Genomic DNA, 21,063 nt, shown 5'->3' on the forward strand with positions numbered 1-21,063 from the left:
TCCTTTACTTTTGGAAGAATAGCAAATCTAGCTTCTTGGTACATACTCAGAGCTTATTCAAAGACTTTATCTTTTTACCTCATATGCTAGAAATTTAATGGGTGGGGTACCTGGCTGGCTCAGTCAGTGGAGCATGCGACTCTTGATCTTGGGGTCACGAGTTCAAGCCCCACTAGGCATAAAGATTACTTAATAAAAAATAAATAATAACCTTTAAAAAAAGAAATTTAATGGGTATACATTGTGTGTTTTCCCAAGCTTTTTAGCTCAAGCAACATATATATCAATACTGGCATTTTCTTTCTTGGATAAGTAAAAAAAAATTAAGAAAGAAAGGGATTAATTTTTTTTTTCCCTAAAGCTTTCTTGAAGGTCAGGTATTTCATCTATGAAAAAGTAATGGTTAGGGCGCCTGGGTGGCTCAGTCGTTAAGCGTCTGCCTTCGGCTCAGGTCATGATCCCAGGGTCCTGGGATCGAGTTCCACATCGGGCTCCCTGCTTGGCAGGAAGCCTGCTTCTCCCTCTCCCACTCCCCCTGCTTGTGTTCCTGCTCTCGCTGTCTCTCTCTCTGTCAAATAAATAAATAAAATCTTAAAAAAAAAAAAAAAGAAAAGAAAAAGTAATGGTTATTTGTAACCTGTGTGAAACAGCAGCCAGCCTTAAAATAGTCCTTTCTGGATAAGGTTAGTACAAAGAATACTAGTACAATTGTTTGGGCTGCTTTTAGTTTCTCTTAATCAAAATTACTAGATGATGGAATTCAAAAACTAGTTACACATTATACTTGGCGTACTGATAAGCATTTACAAGTAAAAACTCTCTGTCGTGCAAAATTTTTAAAAACGGATATCTTCTTTTAGCACTAGTCCAATACCGATGACGTTATAAGTAAATCTGGTAAGCAGGAAGTGGCAAGTACCCCATAAATTCAAGAGCCCACCACACTGTGAAGTTTCCAGGAAAATCTGGCACGTGTTAGAATATGCCCTCTAAAAAAAGATGTTGCTTCACCTTGCACTGCCTTCCAAAAAGAAAAAAAAGCACAGAACATGGAGACTGTCCTTGAATTTTGGAAGCAATGTGTCATACATTCAGGTAGAGTGGCTACTTTTAAGCAGAGCCCAGAGCAAGAGAGGGCTCTGAGGCTGATAAAACCTATAAAGTAAGCTGATTTTCTATGGCCCAAAAGACCCAGTAGTACTTGAATTACCTATGCCAGAAAAGTGTACTCTATAGAGCCTCTGAAAACCCCCAAAAGAAGAGTCATTGTACAGACACTCAGGTTATCTGTCAACAGTTATTCTCCATTTGAGAAACAGCTCCTAGTTCTGCAGGGCCATGATACAGATAGAACATCTAGTTACAGGACACCAAGTGACTACATGACCAGAGCTGCCCATCATGAAATGGGTCACCCAATCTACTGAGTTACGAAATTGAGTATGTGAAACAGCACCTTATCATTAAAGAGAAATGAAATATATGAATAAGAAAAGAAGTCATAAACTGAATAAGTGGCTCAAATCCCATAGTACCTACTCCAGCTGCTTCACTGCCTCTTCCATGACCTCATTTCAATTTCCAGTTCAATTTCCTATGACCAATGAACAGAAGAAGAAAAAAACCCACAGCCTTGGTTTACAGATGCGTCTACATGATATGCTGGCAGCACGGGTAAGCTGTAACATCAGTTTCTCACTCCAAAGTTTCCTTGAAAAACAGTAACAAAGGAAAATACTCCCAATGAGTTTAATTTTGAGCAATACATCTCGTTATCACTTTACTGGGAATGTGAGACAGCCTAAGATTCAGATTTACACTGATACATGGGTAATGGCTAATGGGTTGGGATCAAGGAAGTAGAAAGAAAAAGACTGAAATATTGGTAAAAAGGAGGTCCAGAAAGGATCTGTGTGGAAGGATTTCTCATCATGGACATACTTTGTGAAGACATTAAAGATCCTAGTTCCCAGAAAAGCTTCCAGCAAGGAACACAGTCACAGTCCTATTAAATTTGAAGCTGAGAATGCCCCAGTTGGGATTCCACCACAGGCAAAAAAAAAGGTTAATGTGCTGACAGAGTCATTTCTCCCTATTACTAAGAGGAAACTGAGTGGCTGTTGTACATGAGGAACAGATAAACATGTCTAAAATCCAAGGGATTCACTGGCCAGCCTCTTAGTATTATTCCTATGTCCAATAACAAATTTAATGAAAAACTATGTTAACCCAATAAATATAGGACACTTAAGGAATCAGATCTTTGGAGTATGAAGGCAAAGAAGCCTGACTAGCCAATGTGCTGAAAAAACATAAGGAGAATAGAAAATAGGTAGTGGAGGAAGAAAGTTATGATTTTCAACTTCAGTGTGCTGACCAGCTACAAAAATGGAAAATGTTACAGCTAAGCATATTTTACATTAATTATTTCTTCACCATCCCACCCCCTTTCCCACTAGGTTATATGATGAGCACTAGTGATGACTACATTGCAATTCTGGTTTCAGATGGGAAAATGACAAAAATAACACCTTGCAACAAAAGTTGACTGATGAGACTGTGCCTCCCCTGCCTGAATGAAGAGTAAGAGGAAGGGCCCTTCTCCATGGCCCCCGCTCTTAATAAACCCTCAAAATAATACCATTACTTCCTCCTGCCCCTTCAACCCTAAAAGTGGTAAAAGTTGATCCACTCCTGATAATATCTGGATGCTTCATTATTTGTTCCCTTAACTCTGCCTACACCTGTCAATGATCCCTTCACTAAAATCTCTTCATTTAAATCATCCGAGATAAGTTCTATTTCCTGCTGGGATACTGACTGATACCAAAGTACATGTGGAAATTAGAAAAGTAGTATTCTGATTTAGTAAAAATACATAAATAAGGATGATTTTTTTAATTTGTTTTAAATAATCTCTACACCCAACATGGGGCTCAAACTCACAACCCTGAGATTAAGAGTCGCACACTCTACTGACTGAGCCAGGCAGGTGCCTCAGGATGATTAATTTACAATCTTTGTTACATGAAACCTACAGAGCAGCATTTCTCATAGTATGGTATGCTGATCTTCTGTGGTTCCTGTATAAGAATTATCTGGGGTTGTCCATCAAATGATGAATAGATAGATAAAATGTGGTATATATCTACATAGTGGAATTTAAAAAAAAAAAAAAACACAGAATTAGCTAGGCTACTTTAAAATGCAGATTCCTAGGCTTCACCCCAAACTTTCCAAATCAGAATTTCCAGAAGTGAGGTCCTAGACACAACACTTTCAGTAAACCTTCCCAGAAAATTCTTTGCACACTAAAATTTAAGAACCGTTGTTCAAAAGCAGTGATTCTCAAAGTGTAGTTCCCCACACCAGCAGTATCAGCATCAGGTAGAAACTTGTTAGAAATGTAAATTCTTGGGCCCTATCCCAGTCCTACTGAGCCAGAAACTCTGAGAGTGGGACCTAGCAGTCCTGTGTTTCAATAAGCCTTCCAGGTGATTCTAGTGGACACTGAAGTTTGAGAACCACTATTCTAGAGTTTTGTCTTTTCTCTGCACAGCAAACATGTGATTTTTGTCAGCCAGCATCTGTTCCCAAATTCTATGTGATCCAAATAGAACTAACTCAATCCCCACAACCTACCAAAGAGCTAAGAACTTAAACAAGACCTTACCCATCATCTTCTGACCTTACTGATGGGCTCATTCCAGTTATGAATTGAGTAAGTCATAGAGATGAAAGGTACAGCATAGAAAATACAGTTGTAATAGCAAAGTATGGTGACAGATGGGAGCTACACTTGTGGTGAGCATAGCATAATTATAGTGTTGTTGAATCACTATGTTGTACACCTGAAACTAATGTAACATTGTATATCAACCATATTTCAACTTTTTAAGTAAAAAATTTAAAAATTAGCAAAAATAAACTGGCTTAAAAAAAGCTCTTACAGTAGATCACGGACTAACATAGTGCCCATCTCCTTTCCCTGGAGAAACCATATTAGAATGAAAGTAATCCTTGCATCTGCCAAAATTAAGAATACCCCCATTCTCTGAGCAAAACCAATCCTATTGATAGCAATGAAAATGAAACTGTAAGAAACTAAGAGACAAAATCCTGTCAAATGTTTATACTCCCCATCTATTCCCCATTAATTATCATGCCAAGTACTCAGATATTACTGGCCTTGCTGCCAACCCTGTGCCTGAGGTGGGATTACTCAACCGTCTGAACATTCACTGGGTCCCAGAGGTGAAACCACTCACTCAACTGTGGGGGCAGACAACCAAGTTTTTTGCCCATGACTTACAGCCAAGCTTCTGTAATCACAACCTGGCAAGCATTCTGACCCCCTTTATTATGATTTCACTCAGGGCAGAAATTAAGAGCCTGTGGAGACAGCCACTCACATTTTCTTTACCTGACTAGTGACTCTGACGCATTATATCAAAAGAGTTAGTATGACTTCCTATTTCAAGATTGTTAATTAAAAACTCTTATGTCCTCTTCTCCTCTCAAAAAAACCACCCCACACAAAAAGGAGTAAAATAAACAGACATAAACTCCTTCAAAGAAATCAAAAGACCTGTGGTAAGCCTAACCACAATCTATGAAGATGAGAAGTGAACAGAGAAGAGGTAAACAATACAAAAGGACACAGCAAGGTCAAATCTAAATGCCTGAAGAATATATTTATTTACCCCATAAAATTCCAAAAAGACTCAGAAAGTAAAAGCACCAGGCATCAGAGAAAGTGAGGTAAGATGGGATCTGAAGACAAGAAAGTTATTTAAACATCTATGTAAGTAATAGATACACAGACCTTCATAGAAACCAGGAAATATAATCTCTGGAGAAGTTAAATGAAACAAGGGACTCCAGATTAAAGGGACACACAGAGAATAGCATGGGAATGGGGCAAGTAACTGAAAATACATGGTTGAAGAAAAAGTCTATATCCTGGATAGTCAATCCTCTAATTCCCTTCTCCAACCATGGGACTAGGTTCATGATCCCCAGAAAGAAGTTAAAGAAACCCCTAGAGAAAGAAGACCACCTCAGGAGAAAAGACCTACACCTACAGATATCTGAGTCCCCAGGAAAACAGCTAGGTAGTCCCCTAACTGTCCTTAAGAGAAGCCCACCAACTGACAAGCCCTGGCCCCTCGCCCCACGGGCACAGTTCGGAGAAATGCAAATCATAACCACAATGAGATACCTCCACACACTCACTAGGGTTGCTATAATCAAAGAGATGGATAATAACAAGTGCTGACAGGAATGTGGAGAACCTCATCCTTGGGTGGACCCCTAGTGCATCAATGGTAGGAATGAAAATAAGTTTACAACTCCAGAAAAATGTTTGGTGGTTCCTCAAAAGGTTAAGCATAGAGTTACAGCTATTCTATTCCTAGATATATATCCAAGAGAAATGAAAATTTGTATATGAATGTTTGTAACAGCATTATTCACAATAGCCATAAAGTAGAAAATCTAAATACCCATCAAATATGGCTTCTTGGCCTTTTGGCTAAGATCAAGTGTTTAAATGTCCATCAACTGATGAATAGATAAATATAATGTGGTATATTCATACAACAGAATACATTCTACATTAAAAACGAATGAAATACTGACACATGCTACAGTACAGATAAACCTTGAAAACATTATACTAAAGGGCACTTGGGTGGCTCAGTTGTTTAAGTGTCTGCCTTCGGCTCAGGTCATGATCTCAGGGTCCTGGGATTGAGCCCCATGGTCCCTTGCTCTGTAGGGAGTCTGTTTCTCCCTCTCCTTCTGCTGCTCCGCCCCCCACCCCCGCTCATGCTCTCACTTGCTCTCTCTCTCAAATGAATAAATAAAATCTTTAAAAAAAAAGAAAGAAAACATTATACTAAGTGAAAGAAAGACATCACAAAAGACTTTATATTGTATGATTCCATTTATGTGAAATGTCCAAGGGTTTTCACAATTTCCTAAGTGTTGGAAGCGATGAAGGTGTCTTTTATTACGTTAATGAGGTGACTTTTGGACCTCACCTAAGGATAGGGACTTTGCCAGGAGAACCAACCATATGATTAGAGGGCTGGAACTTTCAATCCTACCACCCCAACCTCTAGGGAGGGGAGGCGGGCAGGAGGTTGAACAGATAGCCAACGGCCTGTGATTTAATCAATTATGCCTAGGTAATGAAGCCTCCATAAAAACCCAAAGGACAGGGTTTAGAGAGCTTCTGAGTTGGTGAACACATGAAAATTTGGGGAGAGTGGCATACCTAAACAGGACATGGAAGTTCCTTTCCCCATACCTTGCCCTATGCAACTCTTCCATCTGGCTGTTCTGGAGTTATATCCCTTACTAAAAAACAAAAACAAAAAAAACCAGTAATCTAGTAAGTTGTCTGAGTTCTGTGAACAGCTCTAACAAATTAATTGAACCTAAGGAGGAAGTCATGGGAACCTCTGATTTATAGCTGGTCCATCAGAAGTACACATAACAACCTAGGCTTGGGACTGCTGTCTGAAGTCTAAGGAGGGGGTCGTGGGAACTTCCAATCTGTATCTGGTGGGTCGGAAGCACAGGTAACAACATGGGCTTAAAACTGGCATCTGAAATGGGGAAATGGTTGGGTGCAGTGGGGGTGGGGAACAATCCTGTAGAACTGACCCTTTAACCTGTGGGATCTGATGCTATCTCCAGATGGATAGTGTCAGGATTAAATCGAATTATAGAACACCAAGCTGGTGTCTGGAGAATTATTTGGAACTGCATGGGAACCCCACCCCCATCCTTGTTCCACACATTGAAAATTGAGTCTTAGAACCATTTTAATGGTAAGAGGTTTATTTTAGAGTGGAAAAATGTTCTAAAATTGATGTGGTCATGGCTGCACAACTCCGTGAGTATAATAAAAATCATTAAATTGTGTGCTTTAAATAGGTGAATTGTATAAGTGACTTATATATCAATAAAAATGTTTTGAAAGAAAGATTAGATATATAGATAGCCAAGAACAGCCAGCTAGCCAACTGCCCTCTTTCCTTTCCCTCTTCCCACTTGCCATATATATTCAACAAGCAGGTATTTATTGCCCCTCACCCTCAAAACAAAACAGAAAGAGAGAAAGGGTTTTATTCTTTAAAGAAATATTGGCCTGTCTGGGAAGAACTATAGTGATTAATACTGGTGCTAGTTCCTGTGAACGTATAGGCCTCCTCTCCTCATTCTGATATTTGGAGGTCCCTATTTTAAACTAGATCCCCAACCACTCACTTTAAAGCTAGGCTGGCTGGTCAAAACCCAACCCATTTTCACAGTACTTAATCTATTGATTGATCCTCAAAAAAACAAAACAAAACAAAACAAAAAACTGACAACCAAACACTTGAGGAAGGCCAGAAAGAAGAAAAGCCCAAGAAAAACAAAAGAATGAAATAAAAATCACTCCAGAACAAAATGTGATAATTCAAAAAGTAAAAAAAATTGGGGAGAAAAAAAAAATCCCATACCTCCAGATAACAAGAAGGTCCCCAGGAACTACAGGGAATTGACAGATTCAATGGTATGACTGAAAGCCTAGAAAACTTGAGGAATTATAAGGCTATGTAAAGAAATATATGACTTTTTTTTAAGAAATGTATGATTTTTTTAAAAAAGAATCTACTAGAAACATTCTCCTTTGAGTAGCACAGGACATTGTAACCATAAAGAAAGGAAATATGATCCTAGTATATACTACATTGAACAATATTTACATATCTCAAACAAAATATGTATTAACTTTTAGAATCATCTACAGAGAAGTCACAGAAGATTTAGCTACAACTACAGACCAGTATGTAAATTTTATTAACCTCGACAAAGCAAGAATAAAGGTGAGTTGACAGAAGTTGAGAAACTTAAGGTAGAGAGTAATAATGGTAAAGATAAAATGACTAATGTGCTCGTTTTACAAAATGTGGAATCAAGGAGTTGAAAGCTGATAAAACAAGAAATAGAAGTTTGAGTATCCTTTTTGTAGGTGCAGAAATGAGCAGCAATGGAAATGAGACAGTGATATAACTGGAAGGATAAGAGAAAGAATGTGTCATTAATCAAAACACTTTGTCACTGTGGTACATCAACAGAAAAAAATTAAATATGATGAATTCAAAAGTAGTGGGTAATTACATTATTTAGAGATAAGGAGTTAACCATGAGGGGGAAATGATGCCTTCATAAGTTTGTCTGTACTATTTGGCTTTTTATTTTTATCAAATGAACTGCACATGGTTAAAAGTTATTTTGAATGCTTCTGTGATCTTGCAAGGTTTAAAGTAAATAGTCTATTTTTAAATATGTAATAATCTATCTTGCTAACATATTTCTAACATCTCTCACCTAAGCCGAGAAATTTCATCTCTGATTTTCTAACATCCCTACAGTGGGCTGGATATTAAGGGGTCATTGAACTCCCCCACCTTCAATGAAAACAGTACGTAAATGTGCATGGTGTGTAATCATTTTTTTAGTGGGAGAGAGAAGACAGGAAAATGAGTATGGGATATAATATTTTAAAAGATAGATTACTGAAAAACCAAAAGGTAGAAGACTGATTTCTATACTTCTAGCTCACTTCAATAGCAGTGTGATAAATACAAAGAGCTCAACTATTCTATAATAAGCACTATATAAATCCTAAAACTCTACCATATTAGACTTTAAAAAGCCAGAAAAATATAGCTATTGCCAGTTAATCTCAAAACTGGGGAAAATTTACAAGAAATATGGTTCTGGCATGTTAGAGGTCCCTAATTTTAGTGTCCTCATTAACTGAATAACCTATTAGGCACAACGCCTACTTACCCATATCATTTGTCAAGCTTACATTTATTCAAATATAATTAATACATACTGATTCCCCAACAGATAATCTATTCTACACACTGACATCAAAACAATATGGTTTTTAGGAAGTTGGGCAGGAGAAGCAAAGAAAGAGTAAGGGATGAATGATGGAGCTAATTTCCCAAGTTTCAAAAGAATTTGTCACCATCTTTCAAAAATAAAAGAACCATTGATTGGGTTCCCAAATTATATTATGTGTTGATCAATTCAAGAACAGCCTAATACTGCTGAGAAAACCACAGAATAACAGGATTTTGAATAATCTTTCATTGAAAGGCCAAAGTTAAACATCATATTCCTTAAGAGAACTAGCAACAGTAGACATATTAATAGTGCTAGGCACTGTTTCTAATATATCAGGGCCCACATTAAAACCACTGCTAAGGTCTAGAAAAGGTCATAACAAATCTTTCAACCTTACAGCATAAAAGTCACTTGATAATTTCTTTGTCTAACACCTAATAAAATTCATTCTTCCAAAATTGTGGAAAAGCTAAGCACAGTCCTCCCTTATTATAAAGTTTCCTGTTACAAAGTTGCATGGTTTACACATATGTTATACTTTATTATTTTTTTAAAAGCCCTCCTTATAACACCCTCTTTGTTGTAATACTCAACATACTTTGCCTCTAGGCTAGATATATAATGAAAGCAAAATGAATTCAGACAGATTGTTGAGGAAAAAAAGCTAGTTTCATTTTAGTAGTCTTTCTAAAGTCTTTTTTCTTTCCTGTAGCTTTTCATCATCTCAATGTTTTGTTCCCACTGAACATTTTCCTTTTCTTTTTACATATTTCCTTTGGTAAATGAAAGATGATAGATTGTTAAAACCATTTTGTACTACCTTTGAAACGAGAACTTTTAATCTACAATTCCTGCCTTCCAAAACCTTGTACAAATTTCATCTTTAAGACAATGAACTGTATAGGACTTAACCAGCTGCAAAAAGCCATATGAAATCTTAATTTTCCACTCACTTATGTTCATAGTCCCCTAAAATCATGAATATAACTTTCCAAATTAGATTTAGGAATACTTCTCAGTTATTGTTTCCATATTAAATAATACTGTCTTATTTTAGCAAAAATCTAGAAATGCTTTCTTATTCATAAATTTCAATGTAAGGAAATTTGGCATTAAAATCTTGCTTATTTTTAACTTAGGCAGAAATACAGTTCAAATTAATATAATATGGGGGCCTCATTCTGATATACCAAGCTTAATCATTTCTGATATTCTAAATTAGCCAGAAGTGACTTAAATTATGTACTATATGAAATACTGATGGTACAAATTTTATATCTTTAGAAGTTGAAGAGGTAAGTACACACAATACTATTCTTCCACATAAAGCATGCCTACTAATATTAGAACTCTATTCTTGATATTCTTGAGTATCTTAAAATTTATAATAGTGAAAAAATTTGGAAAAAAAGTTAGCAATATAATTCTTAAATCATCCTACATATGTATAACACTTTAATATTTACTGTCCACATAAAGAATTATATAAGAATGTTCACAGCAGTTTTATTCACATTAGTAAAAAAATTGGAAACCACCCAAAAGTACATCAAAAAGAATCTAGGCCATTGTTGTTGTGGTTGGTGCACTGAGCTCCACAGCTCCGAGAGCCGGCTGCATCCCTTCCCCGCCACCGCCATGAAGTGGATGTTCAAGGAGGACCACTTGCTGGAACACAGGTGCATGGAATCTGCGAAGACCTGAACGAAATATCCCGATCAGGTTCCAGTGACTGTGGAAAAAGTCTCAGGCTCTCAGATTGTTGACAATGACAAACAGAAGTATCTAGTTCCATCTGACATCAGTGTGGCTCAGTTCATGTGGATCATCAGGAAAAGGATCCAGCTTCCTTCTGAAAAGGCAATCTTCCTGTTTGAGTGTAAAACAGTCCCACAGTCCAGCCTAACTATGGGACAGCTTTAGGAGAAGGAAGAGATGAAGATGGATTCTTATATGTGGCCTACAGTGGAGAGAACACTTTTGGCTTCTGAGGGCCAACACCGGGCGAGGTGCACCATTCCTGCTTGCGTATCTTGTAAATAGCCAGCCATTTTCAGTTACCAGACTCTACACATAGTGCACTTGTAACTGGATTTATTTTTTAATATATTAGAAGGTTTTGTTTCCTTAGATTAGTAAATTAACATACAGAGTTTTGTTATGAGTTTTCCTTTTTGTGCACTGTCCTCATGGCTGTACTCTCCAGGGAACTTGTTCCTCTGAAAATCATATTTAATGAAGATATTTCCATATTAAAGCAACGTAGGCAGGGTATTATAATGAAAGGGAGGGAGATGATGCATTTCTTCTGGATTATGTTTGAAGTGTTAAAGATGGCTCAGTGTTAAAAGCACCCAAATTAAATCCTTAGCAATCAGAACACTTGTTTCACTAGATTTTGCCAACTGCCAATCATGTTGGACTGAGCTAATCTGTTCCTCTTTCTGAAACTATTAAGGTAAATAATTAACAATTAAACTTCCTCTTATAAAGGCAAAAAAAACCGATAATCTACTTAAAGTTTATTGTATATGTTATTGTGTGTGTGTGCAGATAGATAGATATCCTCTACACAGAGTACTACTAATGTACTCTTAAAATAACTTTAACCTGGTAGGAGTCAACAAACATTTGTTTTTCATATTAAACATTAACATATATCTCTACCCTGTGTTTTAGAATTTAAATTTGCAAGCAAGAGTTTCTATGTAGATTGGAAAAGGGTTACTGAATCAACTTAATTTAAGAAATACTGGGGGATGGGAAGGACTGTTCATTTCCCTTGGCAATATGTTTGGTAGATGAATATTTTAAACTGTTGGAACATTTTATGTCACAGTGTCATTTAAATAAAGTAGTTTATGGTAATCATTTTCCTTCTCAATTGAGTAAAATATTTAATAGCTTAGTTATTCCACTGTTAAGAAAGGAACCATGATGAAACATATATATAGGTCAAAAATGGCTGTCAAGTCCTATCAAAACTACCATATTTAACCTTTCTCTCGTCAAAGGCAGTCCTGACCACAGACATTTCCATAACACTTTTCCAGCCTTGGCATTCAGCCACCATGAAAGGAATTATTTTTTTCAAACAACACCAAGAAACTTAAAATATTCTTTTTAGTCTTTCTCCTCTTAGCCACAGTAGGCAAAGAGGCATTTAACCACCAAATTTCTATAGTATATATAGAGAAGGAATCAGAATTCACCTTTCAGGAAAAGTAACAACTTTAAATGATCACGTAAAAAACGAATCTGCAGACTACAGGGAACCCTCTTTATAACCTTCCCCCAGGAACTAAAGGTTTTATACAATATAATATACAGGAAGACGCTGTTTGAAAGTAACATTGTTTTATGGGTCTTGGACCAGAGATTTTATAAATGAATACCATATATATGAGAAAACCCAGCACAGGATGAGAATCAATCCTATTATCCCCTTGATCTTCCGACTTCTCACTATGGATCCATAAAGGATCTTAAAAACAAATGAGGGAAGTTCTCCAATATTATAAAATACCTAGCCTTTAATGCCAAGGCAAGGAACAGGAGCCAGCCCACCATAGGGATCCTTTTCTAACATTATTCTCTAACATTTCAACCGTATCTGTTAGAAAATAAAGGCCATATGGCTCACTGGTGAGACAAGGGTTATCAAAACATTATCTGTTGATTCCCTATAAGGAAAATAGCATTAATCTTTTATTAGTACTAATAGCCCCACACAGAAAAGCAAGACTGTGTTCTGGCTATTCATTCACCCCAGCTAAGCATATCAGTTCACTCTCTGGATGACTATCAAAGAATCCAGACAGCTTTGGGAAGCACAGCCTCTCAGCAACCACATGTGGCCACTAACACATCTCCTTGGCAGACAAGAAAAAAGCCTCAGTTTAGACAATTAGAAGTTATTTGAAGGCTGAGGATCTGATTATCGAGGGTTGCCTCAAGATGAGGCAAAAGATGACTTACTTATTCTTCAGTTCACAGTTTTCTTTGGCGGGCTTTTTATTCCAAAGAATGCATGAATTTTTATTTATGTGACAATATAATCCCATACAAGCTTATAGAAGTCATTTTATGATTTGAAAAATATTCCACCATGCTCATATAAATTATTAGTAAAATCTGTTCACCTTCTTTACTGACAATTATATTCCAAACATACTGAACCTTTTATATACAGCATTTTCTCTCCACTTCAGTCACAAATTGGGGACTACTGTGCTGTCAGACCTTTATAATCCATACCATGCCCATATTATGCCTACATTCTAACTTTCAACTTTCCTTGATAAAAATTCTACTTTCTTGAAGTTTCATTTGTTGAAAAAAAATCAAAGTAAAACAAAAGAACTGTAAGAGTTCAAGGAAAATGAGCTCTCACAGACACAGAAAGAATAGAGATAAAAGGCTTAAAGAGAAGAAATGTCTTTTATACTAAATATCAGAGAATTTAATTTTTGAAAACTAAAACCTTTTTGACTTGTGAATATTATCACAAGTACTCAGTAATTTTGAATATCACATTTTATGCAAAAAACATTAATAATAAAAGGATGAATAATAGAAACAAAACTCCAAATCATTGAAAAAGCTCATTATTTCTACTGGTAAGCTTGACTTGCATAAATGCTGCCTCACTGGTATATGGGGAAATAATGTGAGTAAAGGTAAGCCCAGAGGCCCAAGTAATCACCTCCACATTTACCACTATGGTAACTACTATATCCCATGCACTATAGTACTTGGTCAACATGCGTTTGTGAAGGAAGAAAACAAAACTCAGAAGGTGGCTAGAATGAGTCCACTGGGCTAACATTTGTTTCCAAAAAATAACCTTGAAAGCCTGATGTGTATAACATCAGCTCTGTACAACCACATGGCAATTTTGGTTCATTCACCCAATAAATACTATGTGCCAAGGACTGTGCAAGACATTAGATACGTGGTAAACAGAAGACATGGTCTCTGCCCTCACTAAGCTTACAGAAAGGCCTCCCTCTCCTTCTTGAAGAGTTCACATTGACCCTCTCTTTAACTAGTAAGAATATGAACTAAACAAAACAAGCACCAATGACAGGATGATATAGAAGGCTGCAAAACGAAAACAAATTGAGAACTAAACAAAACCCAGCAATATATACACATACATGAAATACAACATTATAATAATTGAGAAACAATTTGTTATCAAGTGAGATACAGTTGTAGTGTCATCTACCAAATCTCAAATAATCAGTGGATGATCCATACAATATGAACAAGATGTAAAAGGAACAGATCTAAAATGACTCTCAGAGACTATTTCATATAGGGAAATCTCAAATTTCATTGAGCAAAAATCATTTACAAGTGATAGTCCAAGTATATAGACTGAAAAGGGAACCTGAAACGGCAAAATAGCAAAAACAAGCAGAAGGCACTGATGACTGTCAGAAGTGCTGTTGTACATGCTCCCCATCAGTCTCAGAGTACTGATACAGGGTACTCCCCATCCACTTGCAGACAGTTACCAGACATCCTGAGCTGGGACTGGACACAGCCCTCAAAGAGGCTTTCTCATAATATAAAATATGTACAGGCTTAAAATCACTATATGAAATATTTTACCATTTTAAAGGAAAGGCCAGTTCGATTTGGAGTTTAAGAATTGACAGGTAAAATATATCCATCACCAAATATTTAGGAATATCATATAACATGCTATTTTTCTTCTTTTTTTTTTTAAAGATTTTATTTATTTATTTGAGAGAGAGAGAATGAGAGACAGAGAGCATGAGAGGGAGGAGGGTCAGAGGGAGAAGCAGACTCCCTGCTGAGCAGGGAGCCCAACGCGGAACTCGATCCCGGGACTCCAGGATCATGACCTGAGCCGAAGGCAGTCGCTTAACCAACTGAGCCACCCAGGCACCCCGCTATTTTTCTATTTATAGATAAACCCAAGTAACATGGGAGTTTTTTTCTGTTTGCTAGTAAATCCATGTTTTCAACTGATGCAAACTGAAGACCAGTATTTAATAACTTCTTCAAATGACTTCAAGATACATTAAGTAAAAGCTTTGCTAAAAATATATCTATTTCACATATTTATTGCCATTACTTACATACATATTATATAGCACCAGACTTCACATGATAAACATATTTTTCAATGACTGTGCCATTTTAATGGTGAGATAGCTAAATTCCAGAAATATAAAATTACTCTGAGTTAACTCAGATTGGAATATTCTAGGCTATAGTCTATTTATTGCACACTGATATGTTAACGGTGGGTATATTTGGAAGATGGTGCTAAATCATTTATTTCCTCTTTTCTACACATCCACATGTTTAAAATATTCCTTTGTGAACATGATTACTTTTATAACAAAAGTATACACATTTTGGCGTGGGGAGTATTAAAGAAGGAAAAGATGAAGTAAAATCATGCCCTGTATCACTTCAAGTTTCAATTTATCTATTAAGAATTTGGAACATGCCGCCAAATTTAACACAGACTAAACCCAGAACTAAAAACATGACAAATGGCCTTGCAAAGCATTTGATTAAACTGAATTGCAACAAATTTCTAAATATGAACAAACATTTGGAGCAATTATCACCCCACAGTACAGCCAGAATGAGACTGCATGCAGCCCAGAGCAAAGCACACGCTTCAACTGCTCATCCCCTGCCTCCTCCAGTTCACATAAACACCTCATGGCACACTCAAAGCACCACTGCTTTCCTCTCCTGGCCGTTGTAAAGCAGCACCCCAGGAAGGTTCTAGGAGAGAAAGTGAAGTCAAAAGCAAGATGGACATTTACAGTGTGTTGGCCACCCAGCAGCTATTTCACCCTCTTCTGTTAACGTTATATACCTGAGTTAAAGGTGGCGCCTATATATTGGCCCCAAGTTGTTCAGGTCCTCAGAGCAGGCTGACCATGAATGTGAACTCAAAGTCCACAGATGACAAACTTAAATTTTTACACTTTCATTTTCTTCCATTATAGCCCAGATTAGCATATTTTTAGTCATTTATAGTGTGCCTACTTTGCATATTCTGCAAAAATGCACCCAACATCTACTAGCCATAGATGAGACAAATCCTGGAGCTACAGAAGTCACTGTTGCCCTCCACAGCTTCCAGACCAGGACTCACCATCTTGCGTCTGAGCAGTATCACCTACACATATATGCCCCACTCAGATTTCCCTCTCCCCAGGGAGTTTCCTTGCCCACTTCCCCCTCTAGGTGGTGGTTCCCTGCCATGGTCTCTGGAAAATCTCCTTCAGTGAGGGACTTCCCTTCAATGCAATCCTGTCAAACCACCACCCAAATAAAGCTCACTGGGGGCTACTGACATCTCATAGTCATGCCTTTTTCTTTGATCAACTCCAAAATCCTCAAACTCACCACAGTTACATACAGAAATTGAGAGGTATTGGTTTTTAATGGTAACATTTCTTTAAGTCTGGAGTTGTCTATTACCTGGCAAGCTCAAAATATAAATATCCCCATGAAAAACAAAAATGAATAATCAAGAAAACTAATTTTAAAAATTAGAGCAGCTTACAGATAATATTATATTGTAAACTTTAAAATCTGTTAAGAGATACAAATATCAAATCATTATATTATACATATAAACTAACATAATGTTGTATGTCAACTGTACCCCAATTTAAAAATCTGTTAAGAGGGCAAATCTCATGTTAATTGTTCTTAACACAGTAAAATTATATAGATACATACATACATACATACATACATAGATGAAAGAAAGAGACAGAGAGAGAGAAGAGAGGAAGGAAGGAAAGGAGGAAGGAAGGAAGGATGGGTGGATTAGAGTAAAAAAGCAAGAAATGTCAGAGAAGGCTAAAAATTGAAGAAAGAATCAGATGGTGCTGATAATCTCTACTTAAGTATTAAAGAACCTTTTTTCCCATAAACCACAAATTCATTATGAAGAGAAGGCAATAATTCAACATGACTATAAAGCACAAATTACGTGATAAGAAAGAAAATTTTAAGGAACTGGTCCATCATAATCCAAACAGCATAATCGTTCAAATAAAAATATATCCAAGTTAATTTTTTCAACAAAATATTATGGAAGACATAATATTCATCAGATTAAGAATTCATCCTACCACCTCAAAGACTTCTCCCTTCTTACAAAACTGTTTCGCCTCCAGCTATGGCCTTACCTTTCTCTTACCCTTCACAGTCAAACCTTTTCACAGAATAGCTTTCCTTTGTGATTTCCATTTCTTCCCTATGAATTCCTCATTCTGGGGCAACTGGACCAGTGCTCCTATCATTCTGTTAAAGTTGCTCTCCCTGGGGGCGGAGCAAGATGGCGGAGGAGTAGGAGACCTGGATTTCATCTCCTCTCAGGAATTCAGCTGGATAGGGGTCAAACCATTCTGAACACCTACAAACTCAACAGGAGATCGAAGAAAAGAAGAGCAACAACTCTCTCATCAGAAAAGCGACCACTTTCTGGAAGGTAGGAAGTGCGGAGAAGTGAATCCGAGGCAATATTTGGGAGGATAGATGGCGGGGGAGGGGCCTCCGTCAGCCGCTTCTGGAAAGTGATAGAGCCGCGGGGCACAAAATCGGAACTTTTAGAAGTCGGCTCTGCTGAGGGAGGACACTCCGGTGGCTAAGCGGGGGGTGGAACCCCCGTGGGACAGTGTGGTCTCAGGAACCTCAGGGTCACAGAAAGACCGGGGGTGCCTGAGTGTGGCAGAGCTCCCAGGGATCAGAGTGGGGAAGCCGGCTGCAGAGACAGAGCCCAGGCGTGAGCTCTCAGCTCAGGGTTGCCATAAACCGTGATCCGCGGCACAGTCGGGCCACTGCTCCTCCACCAGGGACCCAACAAGCGGCAGATCCGGGGAGACTCCCCTTTTTCCCCAGGGAGGAGTGGCCGGGAGCACACCGCAGGGATCTGCGGGGTTTGGAGACTCCACGCGGGGTCGGGTGCCAGAGATAGAAACGCGGGGTCACAGGCCAGGGGAGCACGGAGTGCGGCCGGGGACCGGGGAGACGGGAGTGACTGACGGCTTTTCTCTGGGGGCTCACTGAGGAGCGGGCCCCGAGTTCTCGGCTCCTCCCGGGCGGTGATTGGGAGGCCGCCATTTTCACTCTCCGCTTCCAAAGGAAAGTTTGCAGGGAACAAAAGCTCCCGAGAGCAAACCCAAGCAGATTACTTAGCTGGGAGGGGGCAAGGGCGGGGCAAGTCCGCCTCCGGCAGAGACATTTGGAAACCACGGCAACAGGCCCCTCCCCCAGAAGATCAGTGAGAACAGCCGGCCAAGACCAAGTTTACCGATCAATGAGAACGGCAGAACTCCAGCGCTAGGGGAATACTGCACATAGAATTCATGGCTTTTTTACCATGATTCTGTAGTCTTTCAAAGTTTTTTTTTTTAACTGTCTTTTTTTTTTTTTTGAATTTTTCTTTTTCCCTTTCTCAACCAACATCTTTTCAATCCCTTTTTAAAAAAAAAAAAAACATTTTTATTTTTCATTTTTAGAGTCATATTCTATCCCTTCATAGTAGTTACCCATATTTTTGGCATATATATATAAGTTGTTCTCTCTTTAAAATTTTGAGATAGTTTCTTCTAACAGATCAAAATATACCCTAAATCTCTAGTGTATGGTTTTTTTTCTACTCCCCTACCTGATCACATTCTCTCCCTTTTTTTTTTTTAAATCCTCTTCTTTCTTTTTTCAAACAACTTATCAATTCCTTTTATAAAATTTTTTATAATTTCCATCTTTACAGTCATATTCCATCCCTTCATCATATCAACCCTTATTTTTATACATATATAAGTTTTTCTTTCTTTAAAATTTTGGGAGGCACTTTCTTCTAACAGACCAAACTACACCCAAAATCTAGTGTGTGGCACTGATCTATGTCCCAGCCTGATCATATTTGATCACATTCTGTTTTTTCTGTTTTGTTCTGTTTTTGTTTGTTTTTATCTTTATCTTTTTCTTTTTCTTTTCTTTTTCTTTTTTCTCTTTCCCTTTCTTTTCCCACTGCTTCAGGTCTTTTCTGATTTGTTTAGAATATATTTTCTGGGGATGTTGTTACCCTGTTAGCATTTTGTTCTCTCATTAATCTATTCTCCTCTGCACAAAATGAAAGACGGAAAAAATCACCTCAACAAAAAGAACAAGAGGTAGTACCGACTGCCAGGGACCTACTCAATACGGACATTAGTACAATGTCAGATCTAGAGTTCAGAATCATCACTTTAAAGATACTAGCTGGGCTTGAAAAAAATATGGAAGTTATTAGAGAAACCCTTTCTGCAGAAGTAAAAGAACTAAAATCTAACCAAGTAGAAATCAAAAAGGCTATTAATGAGGTGCAATCAAATATGGGAGTGCTAACTGCTAGGATAAATGAGGCAGAAGAGAGAATCAGTGATATAGAAAACCAAATGATGGAAAATAAAGAAGCTGAGAAAAAGAGAGATAAACAACTACTGGATCACGAGGGCAGAATTCGAGAGATAAGTGATACCATAAGATGAAACAACATTAGAATAATTGGGATCCCAGAAGAAGAGAGAGAGAGAGAGGGGCAGAAGGTATATTGGAGCAAATTATAGCAGAGAACTTCCCTAATTTGGGGAAGGAAACAGGCATCAAAATCCAGGAAGCACAGAGAACCCCTCTCAAAATCAATAAAAATAGGTCAACACCCGACATCTAATAGTAAAACTTACGAATCTCAGAGACAAAGAGAAAATCCTGAAAGCAGCTCGGGACAAGAGATATGTAACCTACAAGGGTAGAAACATTAGATTGGCAACAGACCTATCCACAGAGACCTGGCAGGCCAGAAAGGACTGGCAGGATATATTCAGAGCACTAAATGAGAAAAATATGCAGCCAAGAATACTATATCCAGCTAGGCTGTCATTGAAAATGGAGAGATAAAAAGCTTCCAGGACAAACAAAAACTAAAGGAATTTGCAACCACAAAACCAGCCCTACAAGAAATCTTGAAAGGGCTCCTCTAAGCAAAGAGAGAGCCTAAAAGCAACATAGACCAGAAAGGAACACAGACAATATATAGTAACAGTCACCTTCCAGGCAATACAATGGCACTAAATTCATATCTTTCAGTAGTTACCCTGAATGTAAATGGGCTAAATGCCCCAATCAAAAGACACAGGCTATCAGACTGGATTAAAAAACAAGACCCACCCATATGCTGTCTGCAAGAGACTCATTTTAGACCCAAAGACACCCCCAGATTGAAAGTGAGGGGGTGGAAAACCATTTACCATGCTAATGGACACCAAAAGAAAGCTGGGGTGGCAATCCTTATCTCAGACAAATTAGATTTTAAACCAAAGACTGTAATAAGAGATGAGGAAGGACACTATATCCTACTTAAAGGGTCTATCCAACAAGAAGATCTAACAATTGTAAATATCTATGCCCCTAACATGGGAGCAGCCAATTATATAAGGCAATTAATAACAAAAGCAAAGAAACACATCGACAACAATACAATAATAGTGGGGGACTTTAACAACCCCCCTCACTGAAAGGGACAGATCGTCTAAACAAAAGATCAACAAGGAAATAAAGACTTTAAATGACACACTGGACCAAATGGACTTCACAGACCTATTCAGAACATTCCATCCCAAAGCAACGGAATACACATTCTTCTCTAGTGCCCATGGAACATTCTCTGGAATAGATCACATCCTAGGTCACAAATCAGGTCTCAACTGGTACCAAAAGATTGGGATCATTCCCTGCCTACTTTCAGACCACAATGCTTTGAAACTAGAACTCAATCACAAGAGGAAAGTCGGAAAGAACTCAAATACATGGAGGCTAAAGAGCATCCTACTAAAGAATGAATGGGTCAACCAGGAAATTAAAGAAGAATTTAAAAAATTCATGGAAACAAATGAAAATGAAAACACAACTGTTCAAAATCTTTGGGATGCAGCAAAGGCAGTCCTAAGAGGAAAGTATATAGCAATACAAGCCTTTCTCAAGAAACAAGAAAGGTCTCAAGTACACAACCTAATCCTACACCTAAAGGAGCTGGAGAGAGAACAGCAAAAAAGCCTAAACCCAGCAGGAGAAGAGAAATAATAAAGATCA

General features: G+C 37.8%; 1 protein-coding gene and 1 pseudogene across 12 annotated transcripts in view; one reads left to right on the forward strand and one right to left on the reverse strand.

Annotated features, from left to right (window-relative positions):
- BBS9 (Bardet-Biedl syndrome 9) overlaps positions 1–21,063 on the reverse strand; it is a 452,171-nt gene that overhangs the window by 391,425 nt on the left and 39,683 nt on the right. The window lies entirely within an intron of this gene.
- On the forward strand, positions 10,555–10,907 carry LOC123835411 (gamma-aminobutyric acid receptor-associated protein-like 2; annotated as a pseudogene).

Source organism: Mirounga angustirostris, unplaced genomic scaffold (genome assembly GCF_029215605.1).
Source record: "Mirounga angustirostris isolate CCGP_5_RB_7025 unplaced genomic scaffold, mMirAng1.0.hap1 SCAF_12, whole genome shotgun sequence".
Classification (NCBI taxonomy): Eukaryota; Metazoa; Chordata; class Mammalia; order Carnivora; family Phocidae; genus Mirounga; species Mirounga angustirostris.